The sequence below is a fragment of the Drosophila navojoa genome, chromosome 2, assembly GCF_054131105.1.
Source record: "Drosophila navojoa isolate 15081-1374.11 chromosome 2, UAZ_NAV_1.0, whole genome shotgun sequence".
Classification (NCBI taxonomy): Eukaryota; Metazoa; Arthropoda; class Insecta; order Diptera; family Drosophilidae; genus Drosophila; species Drosophila navojoa.
This window is the reverse complement of record NC_142890.1, coordinates 27,637,352-27,651,658: the sequence shown is the minus strand read 5'-3', so window position 1 is coordinate 27,651,658 and position 14,307 is coordinate 27,637,352. Positions and strand designations below refer to the sequence as shown.

At 37.6% G+C, this 14,307-nt stretch overlaps 1 protein-coding gene across 3 annotated transcripts in view; it reads right to left on the bottom strand.

Moving 5' to 3' along the window:
* The window catches only part of alpha-Man-IIb (alpha-Mannosidase class II b), a 26,240-nt gene extending 11,933 nt beyond the window's left edge, over positions 1 to 14,307 (bottom strand). The window contains exon 1 of one of the 3 annotated variants that reach the window (XM_018112977.3): positions 13,971 to 14,307. The gene's annotated coding sequence lies outside the window, so the exon portion shown is untranslated. Of the gene's footprint in view, positions 1 to 7,636; positions 7,790 to 7,825; positions 7,980 to 13,970 lie in introns of those variants that run through there. The other 2 variants (XM_030384457.2, XM_018112978.3) reach the window with 2 other exon arrangements.

The following is a 14,307-nucleotide window of genomic DNA, read 5'->3' as shown; positions in this document are numbered from 1 at the left end:
TTTATTTAATTAAAATTCAACAAATTTAGGCCACAAGTTCAGCTTTTACTTAAACAAGTTCACTTTAGGTCATCATAGGGCATTTCCCAGTCGGGTTCAAGCGGTTTTTCAAACAGTTTGTCCTCGTATTTCTGGACTGCAAAAACAGTTTTGCCTGCACCCACAATAAGAACAACATCAAAAACTGAACAACGACAACCTGAAAGCAAAGTCAAAACGGAAAAGTCGTGAAGTTTTTCTCGCCTGGCATGCTGCTGAGCTTTTCCCTTATTTGCCCCTTGTTTTCCCAACCACAAAGTCAGTTCAGATTTTCCATATGCAGTTCTTGTTGCTAAAATGCATTGATTTCTGGCATTCCTGTTGCAGTTGTTGTTGCCAAACGAAAAAATCTTTGCAATTTTGTTTTTGAGTTTTGCATGTTCTGTTTTCCTTTTCTATTCTTTTTTTTTTATACCCTGAACCCATTGAAAATGGGAAATCAGGGTATAATGGTTTTGTTAAAATGTATGTAACAGGCAGAAGGAGGCGTGGCAGACCCCACAAAGTATATATATTCTTGATCAGGGCGACGAGCTGAGTCGATTTAGCCCTGTCCGTCTGTCTGTCCGTCCGTCCGTCCGTCCGTCCGTCCGTCCGTCCGTCTGTCCGTATGTTTGAACGCGTCGATTTCAGAAGATATAAGAGCTAGAGACTTCAACTTTTTTTTAAAATGTCCGTATATATCACGCGGATATCGAGTTTATCACTAAAAAACGATAACTCATTCCGATACTTTTTTATCGATAAAAAACCTTATCGAAGATCAGTTTAAAAATTATATCTCCTACATCTTTCAAGCTACAGTCTCCAAATTTAAAATGTATATTAAGACGCATGTCATACAATCTCGGTTTTTGTTAAAATTTACCCCCCACCCCTAAATCCACCCCTTCACCCTCATCTTTGTAAAAGTCGTATATCAAATACTAGAGACTTGTGATTCGGTATACACATACATTTTAACATTATGATTACGTTCTGAAAGTTTCATTACGATCGTACGTCTAGAAATTAAATTATTCAACAAATAAGTTCTCCTAATATTGCCAACACTGCAGCGCAACCCAAGCGAAATCGCCTGTATATGTGAGTGTGTGTGTGTGCGTGTATTTGTTTGCATGAGTGCGTGTGTGGGTGCTAATTATTATTGAAATATCAGTTGCTTGTAGGGTTCAGGGGATCTCGTAGTCGAGCAGTCTCGACTAGAGCTTTCTTACTTGTTTTTTTGTGGGTTTACCCGAAGTTTTGTGAGAGCTCTCGAATTCAATTTTTAACTCTGTTTATCAGAGTTCAATGTTTGTTACGCACTCCAAATTGTTCTTGTTGTTCGTTGTTTTGTAAATTTTTTGATAATAATTTTGAATTGAAAGGGCCAGCAGGAAATGGAAAGAGTTAGCTAACATGAATTGAGAGCGATGGGCTATTGCTCTGGCAGACTATGCATACATATAGGGGAAAACTAAACTGAATTTGAAAGATAAATAAATAAATAAATAAAATAAAATAAGCAAACAATATTTAAACTAGTTCAAGTAATCGCCGTTTGGCTGTGGCGCTAACGAAGCGCGATCTTAGCCGGATAAAGTTTGTACGTATATACATATTTCGGATACAGTGAGTTATTCTCTGATATATTGGAGAGTTGCGTTCCACTTTAATCGCAACTTTTATAATATAAATAAATGGCAAATGGCAAAGTCTCAAAGCAAAAGCAAGTTTGACTGAAGCGAAACTTAGTAAAAGCAGAAATTTTCGTAAACAATAACAGCAATTTGCGATTAATCAATTGCAACTGCACTTGAAAGCCAAATTGCGAATTTCCCAAAAGTTTCCGCCGGAAAATCTAGCAGCGAAAGCTTCAAAATCTCGCCATCTGTGTGTGTGTGTGTGTGGGTGGGTGTGCGTGAAGGGCTCTGCTGTTGACATCAGCACAAAAGCAATCTGGAGCCTGGCGGAAAGTTGAAGATTTTAATTAAACAAAGCAGCCAAGCACTGAAAATCGACAGAGACTAGACATAGCGGAACCGGTAATAGCGCTTTAGATAGTTCAGTCTCTATCTTCCGCTCCCAACTATCAAAGGGGCTAAGCTAGCGGGCAGCGACTAAGCGTGTGGGCACGACATGTGCGCCAAAAAAAAACATAACATAACCGAAAAGACCCATTAGCATAGTCAACGACCCAACAAACAAGGTAAAAAAATACAACACGAGCTAGAATTAAGGTACATATACACACATACATATGTATTTACATATATATGCATGTGTCTTATGCATATGTACAATTATAATTATGTGTAGCTAGAATATAAACATAAAAGTATTTGATTTAAAGAGTTTCTTATATTTTCGGCATATGAGAGCCCTTTTGCTTGCATACTCTATATGATGTATGCCGGTTATTAAAGATAATCTCGGCCAACTCTTTAGGCGTCCGCCCACTGCCGTCATTTAACTGGGAAACAACAACAACAACAACAACTTTAACACACAAATTGCTTTATGTCGATGTCAGTTGCAATTGAGCCAAAAGCAGCTTAAACGAACATTGGCAAGGGACCCCAAAAGCCGTTAGATGTGCACAAGCACAGCTACAGCTATAGCCAACAGATACGAGCACACAGATACATACATACACACTTACATATGCATGCATGTATGTACGCAGCAATAACAGACATTGGACAACATAAAGTCACAACAGACCAGCAGAACAGTTAGTCATTTTTACAGCGTGGCCTTCTGACACATAAACGACAACAACAACAACGTTTAAAAGGGTCACCAACCGCACCGCCAAAACTTATACACAGCGAGAAAAAAAGTTTAACCGGAATCTGTGATTGAATTTTGTGTTTAACCTGACAGCTTTACAGGTGTTTCATTCAATTAAACCCATGGGAAAAAGGTCTAAATGAGTTTAAGACGGGTGTGCATATGTATGCGACATGCAATAGGAAGTAACGCCCATTCAAAATAAGTGCTTGATTGAAACAGAATTGATGAAATAAATGGTAATAATATAGTAAGTGTAAAATACAGCATACTGTATATCTGTTGCTGGTTAAATTGGGAAATATATTATCAATATATAAAGGTTTTCGTCACTTTCCATTACTACCCATAAATTGGGCATTGTTCACATAAATTTCACCCTGTGAAAAAAATATTGAAATTGAAAATATACATATATATTTATGCATAGTATATATAAATAATATTTTAATATATATTAAAATATATTATATACAAAATTCTATAAATCATCCAGTAATGTCTTCTAGGGCTACAAACTTTAGATTTAGTAAGTAGAGTCTCCAACAACTGAACAAAGTTAAAAAAAAATATATATATTTGTCATACACTCGTATCAAAAAATCAATTTAAGTATACAACATTGTTAAAAGCAGCGTAGAAGTAGTTCCCGCAACGTAGGGGAATCTGAAAATCAACCTACGACCAGCTAAATATTTTATTGAAATGTGTCTATTTGTCTTCTCTTAGCTTCCTTCATGCAATCAGAGGCCAGCTGCAAATTCCTTTGTAAAGAGCTGTTGTAAATCTTGCTTCATGGGATCTGTTGCAGCTGCCTTAGCCTGGGGAACTGCTGATCTGTGCTTCGTTCATATATATTTATAAGAGTATCATGCATTGCCAGCTTCACGTGACAAGTTTTTGCCTTGTCTTGGGGACTTGGCAGTTTTTGTTTATAGCTGTTCTCTTAATTGAAACTTGTGCATATGATTTTCAATTTGCTCATATGTAAGCTGTAAAGTGCTGCACTGAAACATTTATGCAACTGTATAGCAGCGCTAAATTGTACCCAAGGAAATAAAATGCACAAATCCCAAATGATTCAAGTGCGAAGTTGTTGACATAATTTGAGAGTTCTTGGCATAGAATGCAGCAGAGATTTGTTTGCGGATAAGATAACAAGCATATACATATGTGAGAATATAATATTAGCAAAGCAAGAGAGCCGTGAATAAGTGATGTTCTTGCCATATTAGCATATCAAGTTTCTCGACAAAAATTCACAGAATGAATTTGAGTTTTTCTTTAGCCTTTCATTCTGTCATTTTGGCATTTGATGGCGCAAGCCCACTTTCGAAAGAAAGTCAAAGGGCTGGGGCTGGGCGCTGGGTGTTGGGTGGCCAAACGATTACCTAATGGCGCTTGTCTTGTTTTTCTTTAGTTTTCAGAGCCATTAAATCGATGCGGTCTCAACTCATTGCGGCCATAACCCGCTTCTGTCCACTGACATTTGCTAATGGCTGTAAAATGGCCGTGAAAGTGGCTGGAAAACATTTGCATAAAGACTTCCTCGGTAAACAGCGAATCTATAAATTAATTATTCACATTATTATATGCAAAGAAAGCAATTGATTAAGTGGAAAGTTAACGGCTCTTTAAAGAGCATGATTGCCAGAGGTGATATTGAAATTGAATTCGATGATTGAAACACAATTAAGACATTAAGTTGCTAGAGCAAGAAAGCCAATTGATAACTATGAAACGATTTCTATAAATTATACAAAGTTTTCGAATTAATAAACTGGGCATAATTTACAGCCTCCTACTTTTATGTTAATTTATGGCCAACTCAAGGCAACTTGAACTGTTTGAAGCGAAGAAAACTAAAGTCCTACTTCAGCTACTTAAACTACTTTTCATTCATTTGCATAATGACACTTTGCAACACTGGCAGCCATTTAAGAGCCGACGACTCTGGCTCTGCATTCTATGCAAATAGACGAACTCATTTCTTGTAAATTCGCAGCTCTTAACTGGTAACAATTAGTGCTTCACGAATTAGCCAGCAAATAAACAGCAACAAAGTGAATTCCAGATGCTGTCGACTCACTCAAAGTGCTTCTGGCATTCGTGCATTTGACCAGAAATGTCGAACTGCTGGCTTTAAAGCCGGCCAGCGAGCCAACCAGTGCTGCAAAGCGCTGATAAAGCACAAAAGTGCCTGGTCATAATATTTGAAACGTGAGAGTTTTACATTGTGGACCACTTCACGAAGGGGCGTGAAGAATTTTTCCTCTTCTCTTGCTCACTTCATTCTGTGGAAAAAACATACGCAGAGGCTTGGCTAAAGAAAATTTATTCCTGTTTTTTTTTATCATATAGATGGATATATACCCTTGCCGGCGATATGACGCAATCGAATGAAGCTCAACTGATAAGAAAAGTTGATACACTTATATTTACTCATAATATGGCTTTATTATTTCTTGATTTCTGTGTCCATAGCTATATATATATATAGGTATATTAAGTGGGTAAGGGTATCTTCTATTCCACTAACTGTATTCAATTAAATTCTGTAATTTTCCGCTTTTCCTGGCGGCGTTCAAACAAAAACAAAAGACCTGCCAGCGCCGAGCGCAAACAATAGAGCCGTTTATTGCATTGATTATGAAATTTTTCGTTTTATTATTATTATTATTATTATATTTTCCCCATTTCATGCAGTTTAAACTCTGGGAAATTACACACACAATGTTGTTCTACACATATGTACAAATATGTATAACAGGTTTACAGTTACCTATCATGTAATTATATACACAAACACGCGTGTGTGCGTGTGTGTGTGTGTGTGTGTGCGTGTGATAACCTAACGCAACTCTGTGGGAACTGGAAAATACTTGACTTATTTCAGATAGTTGTCTCATTATTATTTTTTGGTATCTAATTACGCTGAGTGTTTGATTTAATTTAAAGATTAAAGTGCTCCAAGCACACTCAAAGCCACTTGGCTTAGCAGCGTCTCAATGTAGATTCATTCATGGCTATATCAATGAGATCCCATATCTGGAAGCATTCGGAGTATTTAAAAAGTTTCTTGACAACTGGGTAAATCAATGGACGCTCATTAATCAGTGACTAAGGGGAACGAATTCATGACATCAATTGCAAAACGAGGTCTGTGGTTCTGCACTGGTGGGAATAGGTGTACATAGTATGTGTATTAACTGTAGCACGAAACCGTAACAAGCATTAAAAAAATAAACAAACAACAGATTGGCAGACGAGTACCAAATCTATTTGGTCAACTCATGATTGCTCGCACAGACCCTTCCCTGTGTTACGCATCATTAGCAAACTAGCTGAAAGAGTTGCGCTGCCAGGGGATAGCCGATGCGTAGGCACCTATGGTACATACATATATCGGGAGAGCGTGACCAAAGCTGTCGGCTGATATAATGATTATAAGGCCCGTTTATATGGTAAAACGATATGATTGCATGATGACATGACATATAATAAAGTCTATTGAAGAGCCTCACAGGCACAGCCGCAGCCGCAGAAACTCAGACGTCAGACAATGCCCAAGTAAAAGACAATATTTCAATTAGAGATGGGCGAGTAATAATAAAAAAATCGAGTAATAACACAAATCATTGACATTTCAATATTATCTGTAAGTAAACCATTCTGTTTACTTCTAATACAAAAGAGAAAGCAAGTGAAATACATAAGTAAAGCCTATCAGGGTCACTTGTGAAACCTTAAAAGTGTCGTACTTCTCTCACGGCACGCACCCATCTCTAATGTCAACCTTAGTGACATAAAAAATGAGACGCCAGCGGAAAATTGACAGCGCGCCAACAACAACAACAACAACAGCGACACAGAAAAGGAAAAAAAAAACTATTCGATCCAAACACGCGGGGGAGTTGTGAAAGGGGCACCGCAATCCAAGTAGTATGAAGTAATGGAATAAATGGAACACAGCATGCACCGAGAGAGCCTCGTGGGGGAGTCTAGCAACTAATTTTAGTGACACAAGTTATTAGCCGGCAGCATGAGTGTGCGTGAGTGTGTGTGTATGAATATGTGCACGATAATATCAAGGGATTAAAGTAAATATTGTGATACGGATAATCGATAGGCCGGCATTGGGGCCAGGCAACATAAAAGAGATAGTAAAACGAAATTGTTCAATAACTGATGATTATAATGACAGATAGAGAAATTATTACTCATACACTCATATTTAATTATATTACAAAAAAATATAATATGGAATTAAATCTTCGAATGGATATAAACATATTTTAAGGAAAATAAGGCACATGAATAAAAAGCTTAAAAATAAAGTACAACATGTTATGGAAGCAAGGAACTGAAACTGAAAAGAGAATAGTCTCTCAGTGATAAAGTGCCAAGGATTACAGGAAGCTGTTGCAATGAGAAAGAATTTAACAGAGTAGGAAAAAATTAATGTGCAAAGGAAATTAAATAAACAAATGAAAACAGAGTCGTGGGAGAAGGAAACGGAAGCAGCTAAATGGATAGCACATCATATCGTGCTTGCAGATCAAAATTTATGTACCACTGGGCTCTCCCTGGAGGACGGCAGCCATCCTCACACCTCATCCCTCATGCAAGCGCACACACACACACACCTCCTCTTGCCAGATTTAAATGCACATGTTATAAATGCCAACTTACAGAAAAATCAGAAAAGTTGTGCTGCAACTTTTAATGCCGTGCCAGCGAGTCCTGGGCAAGGACAGCAAAAAAACACAAACATAAATCAAGACTAACCCAGACACACACACAGGCACACAAATACACTCACTTGCACTGTAAATGTCTGCTATAAGGAATTAAAGAACAATGTGGCACCGTGAATGCTTTTCCAGGAACCAGATTCGCGCTACTTAATGCTCCAGCAACTGCGCGCTGAATTTGTTGTTGTTGGACGAATAATTAAAAACACGGCACAAAGCACAGCTACACAAAACGTTAACTCATTTATTTCGCTTACAATTTCGGTCTAAACTGTAGCGTACGTCCTGTCCAAGGGCTAAGATAAAGGCACCAACAAGCAGCCGTAAACGACTAATCAGCGCTCAGCCACGCTTCGCGATTCCGCAACTCCTCAGCTCTGCACAACCGTCAACAATGCCGCGCGAAACGCAACTGAACGCAGCGCCCGAACAAACGTACGAGCCTCAGCAATTACGACGGCGACTTCGAAACTTCACTCATTGGCTCGGCCCCAAAAGCAACAACAACAACAACCACAGCAGCGGCAGCGAGAGTAAGAAGAGCAAGAGCAACAGCTGCTCTGCTTTCGGCTTTCGGCTTTCGGCTTGCGGTGCGACAGCGTACGCCCGCCTCGGTTAAACGGCAGCAATGCGTTGGTTATTCTTGTCTTTGTTTCGCTTGTGCATTTCTTCGTGCATTTCCAACTGTAATTTTTGAAGTCTTGATTTGGAGTGTTTAGTTGTCTACACACACACACACACACACACAAACAAGGATTCGAGTTCGAATCTCAATGCTATTTGCTTTTAGTTTTTTGATATTCAATATTAATTTATGCTCAAAAGTGCTTGCAAAATGTATACCTAATGTTGGTCTATACCTAAGATCCACTGTATCAATTTGAGAAAGTTCCCCCCATTTGAGCTACAGTAAAGCTGTTGTAAAGTTCTTGAACCTTGTTGCCTATGAGCCATTTAACTTGGTAAAGTACTCGTGCGGCAACAACGTGGAAATCTTTACCATGGCATTAATCTGCGAACTGCTTGGCGCTGTGAGTGCATGCCTTCTGGTAGATTGGCAAGGCTCAAGGGTGCACCGGGTTCGCTTGAAGAGGGGGCTTAGCTGGGCTCTGTTGAGTGCTGCAATTAACTGTAAGGGAATACCTGAAAGTAAAAATCCGCAAGCGGCGTAGGTCGAGGCAAGAGGTAGGCAGAGAACGTGAGATTGACAGAGAGAAAAAGAGAGGGAGAGCTCGAGTGGATCTAAAGGCAGAAACAAGCAAATAGCTTAAGAAACAAAGAATCAAGTAACTTTTAAGTGGAGAAGGTCGCCGTTTATTGATCGCGGGCGAGGCGAACGACGCAGACGATGGTAAAAGCAAAAGTAAAAGCAACAGCAACTGCAGAAGCACAAACCGAAACAGACAACAAGAGAAGCGCCCGCAACCAGGAATTGGCACAGGCCCTTGAAAAATCCATTGAGCCCACGCAAAATGCGACGCGACCTGAAGATGACGACCAAGTGCAAGTGGCATTAACTGGCGAAAATAGGCGATGGCTAAAAGGCGCACACTCGAACGCCCTATACACTATAGATTATGATATAAGGGTAGCATACAAATGCACGCATGAAGAAATAAATAGATAACTTAATATTAATTACAAAAAATGAATAACTAGCTGACTTTTAAACGCAAAATTTAAATGCATTTATGAAGCTTATATTGTAATATAATATTTATATATTTTATTTTTTTTAATATTACATTATTAAACCTTCCAAAAATAGTATATATACATACATATATGATTTGCTAAAAAAAAAATGAACAAATAAATGTATATGTATGTAGTAATAATAATGTTCATATATTGATGAATAAAATATTCTAAATTTTACATTTTGATACTCTTTTAAGATTAATAAAAAATAATGTATCTACTTAAGATATGGCAAAGCTGAAAACGACGGTATCGTACGAGAAGGGCTTCGAAAATAGATTTCTCGTATATCTGCCTCAGTTTTCGAAAAATTATAAGGTGATCAACTGCACAGATCAGTTGAGACTTATATAATTATTATACTATAACTAATGTGCCATGGAAAATGAGAAAATATTGGCTTTGGAAATAATCTGCCTTGGAACAAATCTGCAGTCAGTCACACCGTTATATATGACTATTGACTTTAATTTTCCAAATATGTAAATACTTTTTGAGGATCTGGGCCAGCATATATACATGTGTATTTTTATATAAAAGTTCAAACATTGCTTTGTTAGCTCCTTACATAAATTGATGACGCGGCTCTTTGGTGTGCAACAAATGGGTCACGTCAATGCCCGGCTATTGGTAGCAGCCCTACGTGCAATGCAAAAAACATGTATTTTGAACAGCTGGCGGCTTAGCCAAGTTACCAAAGGCTACCAAAAGGCACTGAACCAAGTGCCACAAACACATCAGAAGTGAAAGAAGTAACAAAATTGCAGTCGGCTATAACCGACTGCATGATGGCTCTTAGAATTTGAGCGGAACGAATTGATTATTTTGATATTACAATGTATTGTGAATAGTAAAACAAAATAACAACAAATTAGAGTATAGCTTAATAAATTTAAATTTTCGAATAAGTTGACATAGACATACATATATCACATACTACATGGGGTAGAAATATAAAGGATACTTCAAAGTTAACTGTCAATTCAACAGTATTACACCTAGCCAATATGCCCATTGACATTTGGTGAATAGAAATAAAATGTTTTTCAATTGCGTTCCAGTCAACTATTGCCACTGCGAGGCTGTGTACAAAACCAATATATATTCTTTGTCAATTTGTCTATAGAGGGTATGATAATCGGCAAGTTTACTGTGGCAGGACATTTCACTTGACTTGCAGGTCAATTGCACTGCAGTCGGCAATCGAGAGTCGAGAGTCGACAGTCGACAGTCGGTCACTGTCCTCGTTCACGTTCACATTTTCGTACCCAGTTGGCAATACACTTCGGGCCAGTTGCAAAAGTACCAGCAGAGCAGAGCAGAGCTGCACTCAACTAAAACGTAACGGTAGAAAAGAGCCAGTCAGTCGAGCGTCAGTCTGTCCACTGTCAGTTCGTCAGTGAGCACTCGAAGTGCGTGCAACGTTTGTCAAATTGCACCGTTTGCCACTTTCTGTTCCCATAGCCAACAAGGGGAATTCCCCAACCCCCACCCCCCACACGGCCACAAGCTCCCGCCGCTCTCTTTCGCATGGCCCACACCAATCCCCAATATAGCCGCAACCGGTAGCCGCATCGCCAGCAGTTGACAAAACCCAACCAAGCAGCCAACAACAACAACAACAACAACAACAACAACAACAACAACAGCGACCACAGCATTTGTAATGGAAATGAAAATTCCTGCATTGAAATCTCGTTTTATTTGCTTTGTTGTCGTTGTTGTTGCTTTTTTGCGGTTTGTTATTGTTTATATACCCTTAGCTTTGGCTAATATAATTCAAAGGCGAGCTGAGATTTAGTCTAAGAAAGTTTGAAATCCTTATTAAGCCAATTATTTCATTAAGAGAATCAAATTGCATAGGCGATTAACTAATGTATTACATATATATCTAAATATATACTTATGCAGAAAATGTCGTCAATGAAATTATCGTTCAAATTGTAATGCAATTAAAGGCCAACGTATTCACACCAATCACCTAATGAATTAAAATTGAATTATATTATATAGAAAATTTGTTTGAATGAGCTAGACCATTATGCATTTAATCTAAATTAAGTAAGTAAGGGTATTAAATGTTCGGTCTGCTACAGCTAATAGTCATTCTTTCGCCTCCGTCTGTTTGTGACATTGCCCATCAGTCGTTGTCATTGTCATCGTTGTTGTTCCTTTTATTGTTATTTTAACTGTTGCACTTTTGTGCGCATTCCATTGTATCCATTAAATAAGTTTGGCTTTTTCTTCTTCATTCTACTCACGAACGAATGTAATGCCACCCAAAAGCGAAACTGAATTGGCAGAAGGAAAATGATTTTTATTAACATTTTGTTGTTGTAAACTTAGCACTTGTAGGGGATTTTCTGTTACGTTTCTGCTGATTCATTCAAATACAAAATTAATGTAATAATAGATGCAATAAAGTAAACATTAATTAATATTTTCTTTCGTTATGCATTTCATTCCGTTATTCAGCGTATCTATTTGTATTTATCTGGCTATAATTCAATTCTTGTCACCGTGACTTCAGCTTAATGCGAAAGAACCCAAAGAAGATACTAAATCTTGCTATCTCCCAACTTGTCTTCTGATAATGAATATAAAAGTGAAGAAAATATATAAAAGAAAGATCAACATCAAATCTGAAAAGTAAATAAAAAACAAAGTATATTTAAGAACTAAGAAAAAAAGTTTTTTCTAAAATGATTATTCGGCCGCTATATAAAAATATTCTATAAAAGTTTATTTTTATATATTTTATCTTCATTTCAGTAACAAATGCTTAAAGTTCGTTTCTTGCGTGCTTAACTATGATTACTATAAACCAGATTAGCGTATTGGCATGTGGTACATGTTGGTTCCAAATCGTTAACTCACAATTCGCTAACAACAAAAAATTATTTTGTACAACATTTTTAGCATGTCACTGGCAAAAGTTGTTCAATGAAGCTCAATTATTTAGCGCAAAGCCATGAAGGTATACCAGATTCATATCTTAACTCACTAAAAAATTATATAATACTTTAGTTGTACATTTAGAATGTAAGTTATAAACCAGAAAGAATACAGAGTAATCGTGATTACAGGGTATTCACTAGCTCAGCAATCGCCATTGAATGTGTTTTAATTAATTGTTTTCAATGAATGACAATTTAAATGAACAACAATTTGATTATAGTTTTGTGGTTTTGTTGTAGTCATATGCATTAAATGCAAATTTTAACTTCAAATCAAATTGTGCCGCTGGGTATCGCTTATGTCCGGAAACTTTAAATTTCTTAGAAGCTGATAATAATTCCAGAGTTTTGCCTTCCCAGTCTGCATTTGCCTATCTTTGGCCTTGGGCAACCACTTAGGGGAAATAAATTTGTTTAAATGCATATACATATGTATGTGTATGTGTATATGTCAATTAGTTTGCTCATTACAAAAAAACGTTGCACGACCAAACAGTAAAATGCAATTACAACAACATTTGCTGATAACAGTTTAAGTAATTCCCACGTTAGTTTGTGCAGGTAAACGCTCATTTTTTCTGCCAAACAACAAATAATGCGAACCAAAATATATTTATATACAAAAGCTTATATCCATAATGAATGTATACATACATGCATGTTTATATACATTTGCTTATATACATATACCAATTTGTATCTGAGTTACAAAAACATCAAAAGAATAAACAGCAAAGAGCAACAACAGCAACAGCAAGAATACCCGACCTAAAGCAAGCCTAGAAATGGGCAACAAGGTTTAAGAGCACAAATAACTGTGTAGTTGCTAATGGAGCCGCTTGGGAGATCGACGACGGCGACGTCAGCGGCGACGGCAGCGCCAATAGTGTGTGAAAAAGGGTCAAAGAAAGCAAAGAAAGGGAATGTATTTGTCTGCGTAGAAACAAGTAAGACAAAAGGGGAAAGTACAAAGCGATGCGAAAACAAAAAAAGAAGAACGATTATAAAAATAAAAGACGGCAACAGCAGAAAATCAATTTAAATTGAATTATACAATAAAGCAATATACGAGATGCATGCAGAGAATTGTTGAGAACTGAAGTAAGGCATAAGAAAACTGAATGAATAAATGTGAATGCGAATGCGAGTGAGTAAGCAAGAAAGCTAAATAAAGATGAGCTGTCGCGGCGGCAGCGGCAGTGGCTGCTGCATAAATTAAAGCCACAGCAATTTTGTAACAATTTGTAAGAGCAGCAGCAGCAGCAAAAAGGAGATGCAAATATTGTGGTGTGGCCAGACTGTCTGGGTTTCTTTATTTCTTTTCGGGTTCCACAAAATTGCTGATAGTGGCGGTGGTGGAGAGAAAGTGATAGACAACCTTGACGCTCAGCGTCAGGTGCGTTGTAACGGTAATTGAACGCAAGTACAATTACACGCACACACCCGTACACACAATAGCCGAGAGAAACACACACACATACACAGCGTTGTGTTTGCAGCAATTCTAATAATTTGATTTAAGTCAGGCAAAATTTACAAATTTAGTTGTCTTTCGTCTGGTGAGTTTGTGTTGCCGCTCAACTAAACTTGAATCCGGTTTCTTATATTTTTTTTTGTTCGGATTATAAACAGAGGGTTGAATTTGAATGTGTGCGTGCGAGTGTATGTGTGTGTGTATGTTAATGTGTCTGTGTTGTTGGGAAGAAAATACTATTGATTCTTGAGACCTGCCCAATGTACGAACCTTTTTGTATAGGCCTGCACTTGTTTCAGTCACTTTTTGTTAATAAACTTTTGCATTTTATATTATTTCAAACACACACTGGCAAATATGAACGTGCTCAGAGCGTCGCGTAATCCCTGCACCAACACAAGCGTAAAACCAAAGTTACTGATTTATGATTATCTTTAAATGTTTATATCTTGTTAAACGACCGTTATAGACGCGGTCTCACTAGTGTATTTAATGTTATTATAAATGTAAACATTACGCTTAATCAATTAAAAGACGCGCAGCGTGCCCATCGTAAGCGTCACTGTTGGGCAAGACTAAGCGCGAGACTGCTGATCAGTGTGACCGC